Source organism: Hyperolius riggenbachi, chromosome 1 (assembly GCF_040937935.1).
Source record: "Hyperolius riggenbachi isolate aHypRig1 chromosome 1, aHypRig1.pri, whole genome shotgun sequence".
NCBI lineage: Eukaryota > Metazoa > Chordata > Amphibia > Anura > Hyperoliidae > Hyperolius > Hyperolius riggenbachi.
This window is the reverse complement of record NC_090646.1, coordinates 307123879-307136964: the sequence shown is the minus strand read 5'-3', so window position 1 is coordinate 307136964 and position 13086 is coordinate 307123879. Positions and strand designations below refer to the sequence as shown.

General features: G+C 45.9%; 1 protein-coding gene across 4 annotated transcripts in view; it reads left to right on the top strand.

The window, feature by feature from the left end:
• The window catches only part of SH3GL1 (SH3 domain containing GRB2 like 1, endophilin A2), a 594767-nt gene that overhangs the window by 170825 nt on the left and 410856 nt on the right, over positions 1-13086 (top strand). The gene's annotated exons all lie outside the window — the stretch shown is intronic.

The window sequence follows — 13086 nt, the reverse complement described above, 5'->3', positions numbered from 1 at the left end:
GAGAAACTCCAGTTGTTATCTCTATGCAAACAAGCCATTAAGCTCTCTGACTAAGTTAGTCGTGGAGAGGGCTGTTATCTGACTTTTATTATCTCAACTGTAAGTTAACTGTTTACTTTTTTCTCTGCTAGAGGAGAGGTCATTACTTCACAGACTGCTCTGAAAGAATCATTTTGAATGCTGAGTGTTGTGTAATCTGCACATATTATAGAATAATGCAATGTTAGAAAAAACACTATATACCTGAAAATAAAAGTATGAGAATATTTTCTTTGCTGCTAATCTTCTAGTAATTATTCATAGTACACAACCAATTCATTATATCATATTTTTTTTTTTTCGCTTCAGTGTCTCTTTAAGGCTATACACCTGGTTACTCTTAGGGCAAAAAATTTGTCCTACTAAACCTCTTATGGTTATTACACTCGTTATTTGTTCAAAGTATTGGCTTACCGTATTTTTCGCCGTATAAGACGCACTTTTTCTTCCCCAAAATTGTTGGGAAAAAGTGGGTGCGTCTTATGCGGCGAAGGTACAGATTTTGGAATGCAGAGGTGCGCAGGGAAGCGGTATATATGTTACCTGCTCCTGCCGCCGCGCTCCTGGCTCCAGTCCTGCTTCGGGTTCCTCTTCTGCCATCCACCGATGCCTGCTGCTACAGCCGCCGCGCTCCTGGCTCCAGTCCTGCTTCGGGATCCTCTTCTCCCATCTACCGCTGTTGCAGCCGCCGAACATCGCTGGCCGGTGAGTCCTAATTAGCCGCGCTGTGATTACGCAATCAGCACTCGTGTGCCGGGGTCACGCATGCGTGACTTTCCCCAATTATCCCCTCATTAATATATTCAGACCAAGTAGGTTTCGTTAAAGGTAGACATACAAGTGACGGAACAAGCAAAGTGTTCTCTCTTTTACAAAATGTTGAATCCTGTCGAATGCCTTCTCTTCTCATATCTTTGGATGCGGAGAAGGCGTTCGATGGTGTACACTGGACATATCTACAAAAAGTGCTCTTAAAATTTGGTTTTAGTGGTTTCATTTCGCAAGCCATCTTATCCCTTTACTCCAATCCTTCAGCAGTGGTTTCCAATTCTGGCTTCTCATCCAATGCATTTCTCATAACCAATGGTACCGGACAAGGTTGTCCTCTTCCCCCCCCCCCCATATTTATTCTACTCCTTGAACCTTTAGCGCAATCTATTAGATAACACTGCTATTTCAGGAATAACAATTAATCAAATCGAGTCTAAATTGGGACTCTTCGCAGACTATTATAGTCTCAATCACAAACCCCTCAACTTCTCTCCCGGCTATTCTAGAACAGGGGTCTCAAACTCGCGGCCCTCGATACAATATTTTGTGGCCCGCGCCGGCAAAAGCTTCCTTGTAGTTCGCTTCAGTGCTCCCAAGTAATCCGCCGCATCCACGCCGCTAAACGCAGAGCCCCTGAATCACCCGGGGGGCAATCCGCCGGCATTTCCTGGAAGGGGCAGAGCTTTCAGCTTCAGCTCTGCTCCTCCTGACGTCAATCGCCGGACGGATCGCCGCCTCTCCCCGCGCCTCTCTGTGAAGGAAGAGTGAGAGGGGCGGGCGGAGGCGGCGATGCGCCGCGATTGACGTCAGGAGGGGCAGAGCTGAAGCTGAAAGCTCTGCCCCTTCCAGGAAATGCCGGCGGATTGCCCCTTGGGGATGCCGCCGTTTTGCGGCGGGGACACTGCGGATTACTTGTAATGGGAGCACTGAAGAGAACTATAAGGTAAAATAGGCAAAATAATCCGCTTCTAGAAGATCTTAATAAATTCAGTAAAGTATCATATTACAAACTAAACACAAAAAAACAAAAAAAAACCCAGTAATACTACCTTCACACATAAAAGACAGCTACAAATCTACCCTAAAACAAATCTGCCCTTTCTCATGGTCCTATTCCCATATTAAATATCTAGGTATATACGTTACCCCCTCGATTTCCCAACTCTTTCAAGTAAACTACAAACCTTGGCTCACCAACCTTCCCCTAAAACTGCAAGAGCTGGCCAAACATGAGTTTTCTTGGCTGGGCAAAGTGGGGCCCTTTAAAATGTTCGTGTTACCTCAACTAATATACTTATTCAGGAACCTTCCCATTCTAGTGCCACACCATTATTTCAAATCTCTACAGTCTGTTAAACAAATGTATATGGGGCCACAAAAAGCCACGTGTAGCAAATCATATATTACCCATTCCCCTATACAACCTAGGGTTTGGTCTACCTTATCTGGAAGCCTACTATAAAGCAGGGGCGGACTGACAACTCATGGGGTCCCCGGGCAATAGGAGATTATGGGGCCCCCATACCAGTGTTTCCCACCTTTCACGTTATTTTTTTTTCAGATTTTTTTTTTTTTCCAAGTTCTTTTTAAGAAATATTTGTATTAAATCATAAGTATAAAAAGTGCAGAGACAAAACACATTCATAAGCTTCTCTTTCAGCAGAATAAGTATAGGTAGGCCTATTATATATCTTAAGCCTGCTAGGATCAGGCCTAGTTCAAGAAACAAATATGCGATACAGTTTATTAGCATTAACTTGCAAGAATTTTCCTCACACAACACTTTGCTTTCTGCCACCTTTTCACCGCTGTCTTTTTGAGGTTTCTGCACTACTGTTTCCTCTGTAGCTTGTCTGCCAGCTGCTGTCACACAATCTCTCCAGACACTGCACTGCAGTCTTCACCCTTTCTCTTTAATCCTGTCGCTTGTTTCTGTCTCACTCTTGTATGCATTGCTGTCCTGCTGTCTCTGTGTCACTGTCATGTCTCTGCTGTTTTCTGTTACCTCACTTGGTTACAGGTAATTTTTACTTTCCTGGTCTTTTCCTTTTTATTGCTGACTATTTCTCTTCTGGCTTATCTCTCCAGTAATGCTGCTCTTCACTGGCCTGTAGTTGTGAGTAGTCTCTCTCCTCTCCTGCAATGTCTGCAGCTCTCTTTCTCTTCCTTGATTTAAGTTGTGCTCTCTTATCTGTGGCTGTGCTTCCTTGTCTGTGGCTGTGCCTTGCTCAGTCTGTCTCACCAATTGCTGCTATCTTTTTGTGCCTCTCCTCCATATCATCACACATCAAGCTCATTTCTTGCTGCATCCTTTTTTTTTTTTTTCAGATTAAGATATAATTTACTAACAGGTATTTTATACTGAGAAAAACCCCTGCGCCGCGCTGAAAAATGGGTGTGGTCATGCAACAGAATGTGGGTGTGGTCATGGGTAGGGCAAAATATACATGACCTTAGCAGTGGTGTAAAAGGTCTGGGGAAGTTTGAGCTCTGCCAGTGTTTCCCCCCAAAATACATGTAATCTGACAGGATTTCGCCAAAAATCCATGCAATTTGGCAGAGGTTCCTCCAAAATACAGATAATATGGCAGTCGTTCTCCCAAAATTGACGTAATCAGGCCCCAAATACACATAATTTGGCAGTGGCTCTCCAAAATATGCGTAATCTGGCAGTGGATCACCCAAAATGCATGTAATCTGGCAGCAGTGGTTCCCCCATTATACACAATCTGGCAGTGGTTCCCCAAAAATAAACATAATCTGGCAACGGTTTCCCAAAATACACTTAATCTGGCAGCAGCAGTTCCACCAAAATGGGTGCCCCTGTACAGGTAACCAGGTCAAAAGGTATCCCCAGTGGAAGTAACCAGGTCTATAGGTTTTGCCAGTGCAGGTATCCAGGTCTATAGGTGTCCCCAGAATAGGTAGCCAGGATTATAGGTGTCCCCAGAATAGGTAGCCAGAATTATAGGTGTCCCCAGAATAGGTAGCCAGGTCTATGGGTGCCCCCAGTATAGGTAGCCAGGCCTACAGGTGTCTCCAGAATCGGTAGCCAGGCCTATAGGTGTCTTCTGTATAGATAGCCAGGTGGATAGGTGTCCCCAGTATATGTAGCCAGGTGGATAGGTGTCCCCAGTATATGTAGCCAGGTGGATAGGTGTCCCCAGTATATGTAGCCAGGTGGATAGGTGTCCCCAGTATATGTAGCCAGGTGGATAGGTGTCCCCAGTATATGTAGCCAGGTGGATAGGTGTCCCCAGTATATGTAGCCAGGTGGATAGGTGTCCCCAGTATATGTAGCCAGGTGGATAGGTGTCCCCAGTATATGTAGCCAGGTGGATAGGTGTCCCCAGTATATGTAGCCAGGTGGATAGGTGTCCCCAGTATATGTAGCCAGGTGGATAGGTGTCCCCAGTATATGTAGCCAGGTGGATAGGTGTCCCCAGTATATGTAGCCAGGTGGATAGGTGTCCCCAGTATATGTAGCCAGGTGGATAGGTGTCCCCAGTATATGTAGCCAGGTGGATAGGTGTCCCCAGTATATGTAGCCAGGTGGATAGGTGTCCCCAGTATATGTAGCCAGGTGGATAGGTGTCCCCAGTATATGTAGCCAGGTGGATAGGTGTCCCCAGTATATGTAGCCAGGTGGATAGGTGTCCCCAGTATATGTAGCCAGGTGGATAGGTGTCCCCAGTATATGTAGCCAGGTGGATAGGTGTCCCCAGTATATGTAGCCAGGTGGATAGGTGTCCCCAGTATATGTAGCCAGGTGGATAGGTGTCCCCAGTATATGTAGCCAGGTGGATAGGTGTCCCCAGTATATGTAGCCAGGTGGATAGGTGTCCCCAGTATATGTAGCCAGGTGGATAGGTGTCCCCAGTATATGTAGCCAGGTGGATAGGTGTCCCCAGTATATGTAGCCAGGTGGATAGGTGTCCCCAGTATATGTAGCCAGGTGGATAGGTGTCCCCAGTATATGTAGCCAGGTGGATAGGTGTCCCCAGTATATGTAGCCAGGTGGATAGGTGTCCCCAGTATATGTAGCCAGGTGGATAGGTGTCCCCAGTATATGTAGCCAGGTGGATAGGTGTCCCCAGTATATGTAGCCAGGTGGATAGGTGTCCCCAGTATATGTAGCCAGGTGGATAGGTGTCCCCAGTATATGTAGCCCGGTGGATAGGTGTCACCAGTATATGTAGCCCGGTCGGTAGGTGTCACCAGTATATGTAGCCCGGTCGGTAGGTGTCACCAGTATATGTAGCCCGGTCGGTAGGTGTCACCAGTATATGTAGCCAGGTTTGTAGGTGTCTCCAAGAGGGGAGGCAGCCAGTGAAGGGGAGCTGTGGGCAGAGCGATGGGGAAGGGGGAACTTCTTCCCCCCCCCTTCCCTCACCTTGGGGGCCCCCCTTACTGGCTCTCCCCTTGGGAATATTTAAGTGTCGGCGCATCGCTGACGGCGGGTGGGGACTTACCGCTGTACAGCCATGGGAGGGAGCTTTGATCTGTGCACTGCTAGTCTGGTCTTGAGTAGATAGGACTAGTGGCGCACTGATCAATGCTCCCTCCTGTGGCTAAAAAGCGTTAAGTCCCCGCCCGCTGTCAGCCGCTGTGCGACTTACACATTCCGGAGGGGAGAGCCAGGAAGGGGGGGCCCCAAGGTGAGGCAAGGGGGGGCAGACCCCCCACCCTTCCCCGCTTTTCCCACATCTCCCTTTCACTGGCTGCCTCCCCTCCTGCTCAGGGTTTTCTGGCAGGCCCCCCCTGACCACGGGCCCTCGGTCCGTGCCCAAATGGTCAGTCTGCCCCTGCTATAAAGCTACAATCCTAGACTTATCTGCTCCTATTTGGAGGGAAGAAAAGACTAAACTTCGGATACCACTAGAAAATGAAAATCTTATTAACAAATCTTATAAGGATTGTTTAGCTGCGACCTTAACCACATAACGACTGCCTTCAGCCGATTGGCGGCTGCAAAGGCTGGGCCTAAACGACCGCAATACGCCCATCGGCGGCAGCTCGTTATGTGGCTTCTAGCCGGGGGTCGCGCGATGTTATGCGCGCGCATCCCCCGGAAATAGGCTCTGCCCACCCGCGACGTCAACCCGCCGGCCATTCGGAAGCGCCGGCGGGTTGTTAACCCCACGATCGCCGCATAGGAAGCGTATAATACGCTTTGTAATGTATACAAAGCGTATTATACAGGCTGCCTCCTGCCCTGGTGGTCCCAGTGATCGAGGGACCACCAGGGCAGGCTGCAGCCCCCACTGTCTGCACACACACACTGATCTGCCCCCCCGCCTTCTAATCGCCCACAGCACTCCTCAGAACCCCCCCAGAACCATGTTTGCACCCAATCACCCCCCTAATCACCTATCAATCACTCCCTGTGACGATCTTTCAGCGCTATTTTATAGGTTAGGTAGGGTCAGGAGCCCCTGGGGGCTCCTGATCACCCCCCCACACCCTCCGATCCTCCCCAGACCCCCCCAAGTCACCCCCCTGTGTACTGTATACATCTGTTCTCCCCCACTAATCACCCATCAATCACCCCCTGTCACTAACACCCATCAGATTAGACCCTAACCTGCCCCTTGCGGGCACCTGATGACCCGCCCGCACCCTCAGATCGCCTGCAGACCGCCCTCAGATCGCTTCCGAAGTGCATGGTTTACATCTGTTCTCCCCCCTAATCACCCACTAATCACCCATCAATCACCCATCAATCATTCAGTCACCACCTGTCACTGCTACCCATCAGATCAGACCCTAAACTGCCTGCCCACACCCTCAGATCACCCTCAGACCCTGCCTGAAAACCTCTCCAGTGCATTATTTACATCTGTTCTCCCCTCTAATCACCCATCAATCACCCCCTGTCACTGCTACCCATCATACCCATCAGATCAGACCCTCATCTGCCCCTTCACCCGCCCACACCCTCGGATCGCTTTTAGACCCCCCCCCCATCACCTCCCCAGTGCATTGCTTGCATCTATTTCCCCCCCTCTAATCACACCCTGAGACACCCATCAATCACCACCTGTCACCCCCTAGCACACCTACCCATCAGATCAGGCCCTAATTTGCCCCGTGTGGGCTCCTGATCACTCGGCCAACCCCTCAGATCCCCCTCAGACCCCCTTCCGATCACCTCCCCAGTGCATTGATTGCATCTATTCTCGCCTCTAATCACCCACTGAGACACCCATCAATCACCTCCTGTCACCCCCTAGCACTCCTATCCATCAGATCAGGCCCTAACCTGCCCCCTGCGGACTTCTGATCACCCGGCCAAACCCTCACCCGCCCCACCGCAGTGACAGAAGTTTGTTTTTTTTTCTGATCACTGCTGGTCTCTACGACTTAATTGTCGCTGAGACCAACCGTTATGCCACACAATACGCAACCGCCAATCCAAGAAGCTACCATGCCCAGCCTTTTTGGTGGAAACCACTCCAAGTTTCCGAACGTAACATTTTTTGGGACCTTCTCCTTAACATGGGTCTAGTCAAAAAGAATGTATTGCGGTTTTATTGGTGTACGCACCCAATACATCACATGCCCATTTTCTCTGCTGCCATGTCCAGGTCACGATTTGAACATCCTGCGCTTCCTGCACTTCTGTGCCAATACAACCTGTCAATCTAAGAGGCCACCCTGCTTATGACCGGTTCCACAAAATTTGGCCCCTCATAGACCACCTGTCATCAAAATTTGCAGATGCTTATACCCCTGAACAGGCATTTTGAGGCATTTGGTTTCCAGACTACTCCTCGTGGTTTTGGACCCTTAAAATGCCGGGGGCAGTATAGGAACCCCACCAAGTGACCCCATTTTAGAAAGAAGACACCCCAAGGTATTCCGTTAGGTGTATAATGAGTTCATAGATTTTATTTTTTGTCACAAGTTAGTGGAAAATGACACTTTGTGAAAAAAAACTATAAAAATCAATTTCCGCTAACTTGTGACAAAAATAAAATCTTCTATGAACTCGCCATACTACCAACGGAATACCTTGGGGTGTCTTCTTTCTAAAATGGGGTCACTTGCGGGGTTCCTATACTGCCATGGCATTTTAGGGGCCCCAAAGCGTGAGGAGTAGTCTAGAGTAGTCTAGAAACCAAATGCCTGAAAATGACCTGTGAAATCCTAAAGGGACTCATAGGACATGGCAAGGAAATGAACAGCGCTACGTAAAAACAAACAAGTGCCTACCTGCAAAAGAGTGCAAGCCCCACTTGTGGGATAAAATACACACTGAGCATACACATGACCTGTCTACCACTGGAGGATGTTGGTTTCCTGTAACAGCCTGCATGCAACCTATTAAGTACTCGTCCCTCCCACTGCGAAGAAGTCAATCCTCCATGGGAGTGGACCTAACACTAACTAAATCCTAACCTATGTAAATGCATAGCCTGGGTGCGACTAATCAAGTAAATTCGAAAATTGTGCAAATGGTGGATCAGCGCATCACCAGGCCGCCGTCGAATGGCCTCGAATCAGAGGTGCGCTGAGCCCCCCCAGAAACTGCAAACGCATCTTGAACCCAAACGGAAGCGCTGCATATACACCAAAAGCAAACTGTTAAGTGGGAGCAGCTGACCAAAAATGAATTAAATTAGTACATGGCAAGGAAATGAACAGCGCTACTTAAAAACAGACAAGTGCCTACCTGCAAAAGAGTGCAAGCCCCACTTACTCATAGGACGTTGGGCCCCTTAGCGCACCTAGGCTGCAAAAAAGTGTCACACGTGGTATCGCCGTACTCCGGAGAAGTAGTATGTGTTTTGGGGTGTATTTTTACACATACCCATGCTGGGTGGGAGAAATCTCTCTGTAAATGGACAATTGTGTGTGAAAAAAAAACAAAAAAATCTCATTTACAGAGATTTTTCCCACCCAGCATGGGTATGTGTAAAAAATACACCCCAAAACACATTATACTACTTCTCCTGAGTACGGCGATACCACATGTGACCCCTTTTTGCAGCCTAGGTGCGCTAAGGGGCCCAAAGTCCTATGAGCACCTTTAGGCTTTACAGGGGTTCTTACAATTTAGCACCCTCAACATCCCAGGACAGTAAACACACCCCACAAATGACCCCTTTTTGGAAAGTAGACACCCCAAAGTATTCAGAGAGGGGCATGGTGAGTCCGTGGCAGATTTCATTTTTTTTTGGTCACGAGTTAGCAGAAATGGAATTTTTTTTGTGTTATCACAGTGTAATTTTCCGCTAACTTGTGACAAAAAATCTTCTATGAACTCACCATGCATCTTAGTGAATACTTTGGGATGTCTTCTTTCCAAAATGGGGTAATTTGGGGGATATTTATACTATCCTGGAATTTTAGCACCTCATGAAACCTGACAGGTACTCAGAAAAGTCAGATGCTCCAAAATGGGAAAATTAACTTTTTGCACCATAGTTTGTAAACGCTATAACTTTTACCCAAACCAATAAATATACACTGAATGTTTTTTTTGTTTTTGTCTTTTTTATCAGACATGTAGCACAATGAATTTGGACACAATGTATATAGAAATGTTACTTTATTTGAAAAATGTCAGCACAGAAAGTTAAAAAATCTTTTTTTTGACAAAATTCATGTCTTTTTTGCTGAATATAATAACTAAAAATCGCAGCAGCAATCAAATAGCACCAAAAAGAAGCTGTATTAGTGACAAGAAAAAGAGGTAAAATTCATTTAGATAGTAGGTTGTATGACCGAGCAATAAACCGGTAAAGCTGCAGTGGTCTGAATCGAAAAAAAGCTCTGGTCCTTAAGGGGCGAAAAGACTGTGGTCCTTAAGTGGTTAACAGACCAACCCACTCCTAAATTATGAAACTTTATAACTTCAAACACACTAGAGCACTGGAGACTGATACCCAAACTTCACCTATACTCCCCTTCACAAAAAATCTCAGTAAAACTCCCCAATTCTACCCTAACCGCCTGTATCGAAAACATATCATTGAGAAGCTGGTAACTAGCAGGTATAAAAAATATTGAGGACTTGTGTAACTCCTATAGGCTAAAATCCTTCAGAGAGCTTGGAAGTGAATTTGGAATCCCCCCCCCCCCCCCCCCCCACACACACGACTGCTTTAAATACCTCCAAGTCCGACACTTCCTTTCCACTTCCAATTTCTCCTCACCTGAAATCCCTTACAACTTGGCAAACCTCTTAAATAAATCACAACCCCTTCAAAAAGGTACTCCTTCCTCTACCAGGTCCTCAATTTATCTGGTCAACGCCAACAGCATTGGCAGCTATTACAATGGTGCAAAATCTTTGAAATAAACTTCCATCTCTCAGAATGACAAGACACAGCTAGAGAAATTAAAAAAGTATCCCACTGTGGGTCTGATTGGGAAAACTTCCTAAAAATTACCTGGCAGTGGTACCCATCACCCGACAATCTATGCAGATTCCAGAAAGACAACTCGCCACTTTGTTGGAGAAACTGCGGGCAAAAAGGAACTCTCTCCCACATATTCTGGTTCTGCCCTTCTATCCAGCCCCTATGGCAAAAGATAAGTAACCATCATAACCTTCTTCCCATACAATTGAAATCTCTACCCCCCCCCCCTCCCCAATTAGCGGTCCTCCATTTGCACAGCAATCTTATCCCACAACATTTAAAACTAATCATCTCCCTCATACTAATTGCAACCAGAATGTCCATTGCTGAGAGATGGAAGAGTTTGGGAATCCCAGAACTACAGAGCATTCTAAAAAGAACAGATTTTTGTCTCCATGCAGAACAATCTATAATCAGACGCCTTAGCTCAGCCAAATCCCTAGATAGGTTTAATAACAGTGTCCCTCTGGCCAAAACGTTTTCCTAAAAGCACACTCTTAAACAAGTTCATATAACTTCCCCAACATTGCGTTTCAGCAGACCATATATGTACAATTCTACGTTTTCCTCAACTTCATTGTTACCCTCAGATCCCCCTCCCTCTCTACCTCCACCCCCCCTCTTCCCCCTTATTACGTTATTACGTTACACGTTACTTTATTTCAACTACAACTTTGTTACTTATGTTACTAACAAGTAGGTAATTCATAGTACAACGTACTCTCACTACCGAAGATTGTTATTAAAGGACTTACGAGGCGAAATTGCTAAAAAAAAAAGTAAATTGCCTGCCTCATCTTTTATGGCACGGAGGACGCCGTCCGCGCCCTCCGTGCCGATCCGCCGGGTCCCCCCGCTCATTAGCCCACCGGGCCAGCTGCTGACCCCACGGCCCGGGTCGGGCTCTCCTGCCTCTCGCAACATGGCCTCTTCCTCTGGCCGCGGCTGCGCAGTCCGCCTGGCCGCGAGTGCGGCTGCGCAGCTCTAGGGCCAACCCCCCTGATCCACGCTAAGTAGCGTGGATCGGGGGGGCTGGCCCTAGAGCTGCGCATGGCCGCGGCCAGAGGAAGCGGCCATGTTGCGAGAGGCAGGAGAGCCCGACCCGGGCCGTGGGGTCGGCAGCCGGTCCGGGGGGCTAATGAGCGGGGGGACCTGGCGGATCGGCACGGAGGGCGCGGGCGGCGTCCTCCGTACCATAAAAGATGAGGCAGTTAATTTACTTTTTTTAGCAATTTCGCCTCGTAAGTCCTTTAAGAGTATTTTATTTTATTGATATCTACGACCCTCCATGTAACTGTAAAGTGTAAAATATACCTATGATATCTTAACCACTTTAGGACCACAGTCTTTCTTCCCCTTAAGGACCAGACACTTTTTTTTCCATTTAATGGTTTATTGCTCGGTCATACAACCTACCACCTAAATGAATTTTAGCTCCTTTTCTTGTCACTAATACAGCTTTCTTTTGGTGCTATTTGATTGCTGCTGCGATTCTTTCTTTTTATTATATCCGTTTCAGCGCCGCAGTGCAGAAAATCTCATGCAACCGAGCAACGTTCACCTCCCATTCATTCGCCTATAACTTTATTGCTACTTATCACAATGAACTGATCTATATCTTTTTTCCGCCACCAATTAGGCTTTCTTTGGGTAGTACATTTTGCTAAGAATTAATTTTTTCTAAATTCATTTTAACAGGAAGATTAAGAAAGACATGAAAAAAATTCATTATTTCTCAGTTTTTGGCCATTATAGTTGGAAATTAATATATGTTACCGTAATTAAAACTCATGTATTTTATTTGCCCATCTGTCCCGGTTATTACACCGTTTAAACGATGTCCCTATCACAATTTATGGTGCCGATATTTCATTTAGAAATAAAGGTGCATTTTTTCAATTTGCGTCCATCACTATTTATAAGCTTATAATTTTAAATGGTAACATACTTTCTTGACATGCATATTTAAAAAGTTCAGACCCTTGGGTAACTATTTATGTTTTTGTTTTTTATTGTATTTTTCTTATTTTTTTTTATTTTTTAATAAAAAGTGTATGTGGGTAATTTTTGGTGTGGGAGGGAAATTGCTAATTTTAAGTGTAAGATAAAGTAATTGTTTAAAACTGTGTGTGGGTGCAGTTTACTATTTGGCCACAAGATGGCCACAGTGAAAAAAGTCCTGGATACGAACGATGTCGCATCCAGGAACTAAAAAGAGAAGAAGTTTCCTGAGGGCAGAAATACCGCGCTCTCTGGATAGAAAGCGTCGGTATTTCTGCGGGGAAGTTAGATCGGTGAATGGGAATTATATTCCCATTCACTGATCGGGGGGCTAGCGGCGGGTGCACGTGCCCGATCGCGCGCACCACGCAGGCAAAGCAGCAGTGCCTATTTTTTTTTTTTTTAACTTTCTGTGATAAAATTTGTCAAAGGAAAAATTTCTGTATACATTTTTGTCCAAATTTATTGTGCTACATGTCTTTGATAAAAAAACAAAAACAAAAAAAATTCATTGTGTGTATATTTGGGTTTGGGTAAAAGTTATAGCGTTTTCAAACTATGGTGCAAAAAATGAATTTTCCCATTTTGAGGAAATCTCTAACTTTTCTGACCACCTGTCATATTTCATGAGGTGCTAGAATTCCAGGATAGTATAAATACCCCCCAAATGACCCAATTTTGGAAATATACATCCCAAAGTATTCACTAAGAGGCATGGTGAGTTCATAGAATTTTTTTTTTATTTTTTTTTTTTTGTCACAAGTTAGCGGAAAATTACACTGTGACACACACAAAAGTAAATAAAAAAAAGTTTCCATTTCCTCTAACTTGTGACATAAAAATGAAATGTCTACTTTCCAAAATGGGATCATTTGTAGGGTGTGTTTACTGTCCTGGCATTTTGGGG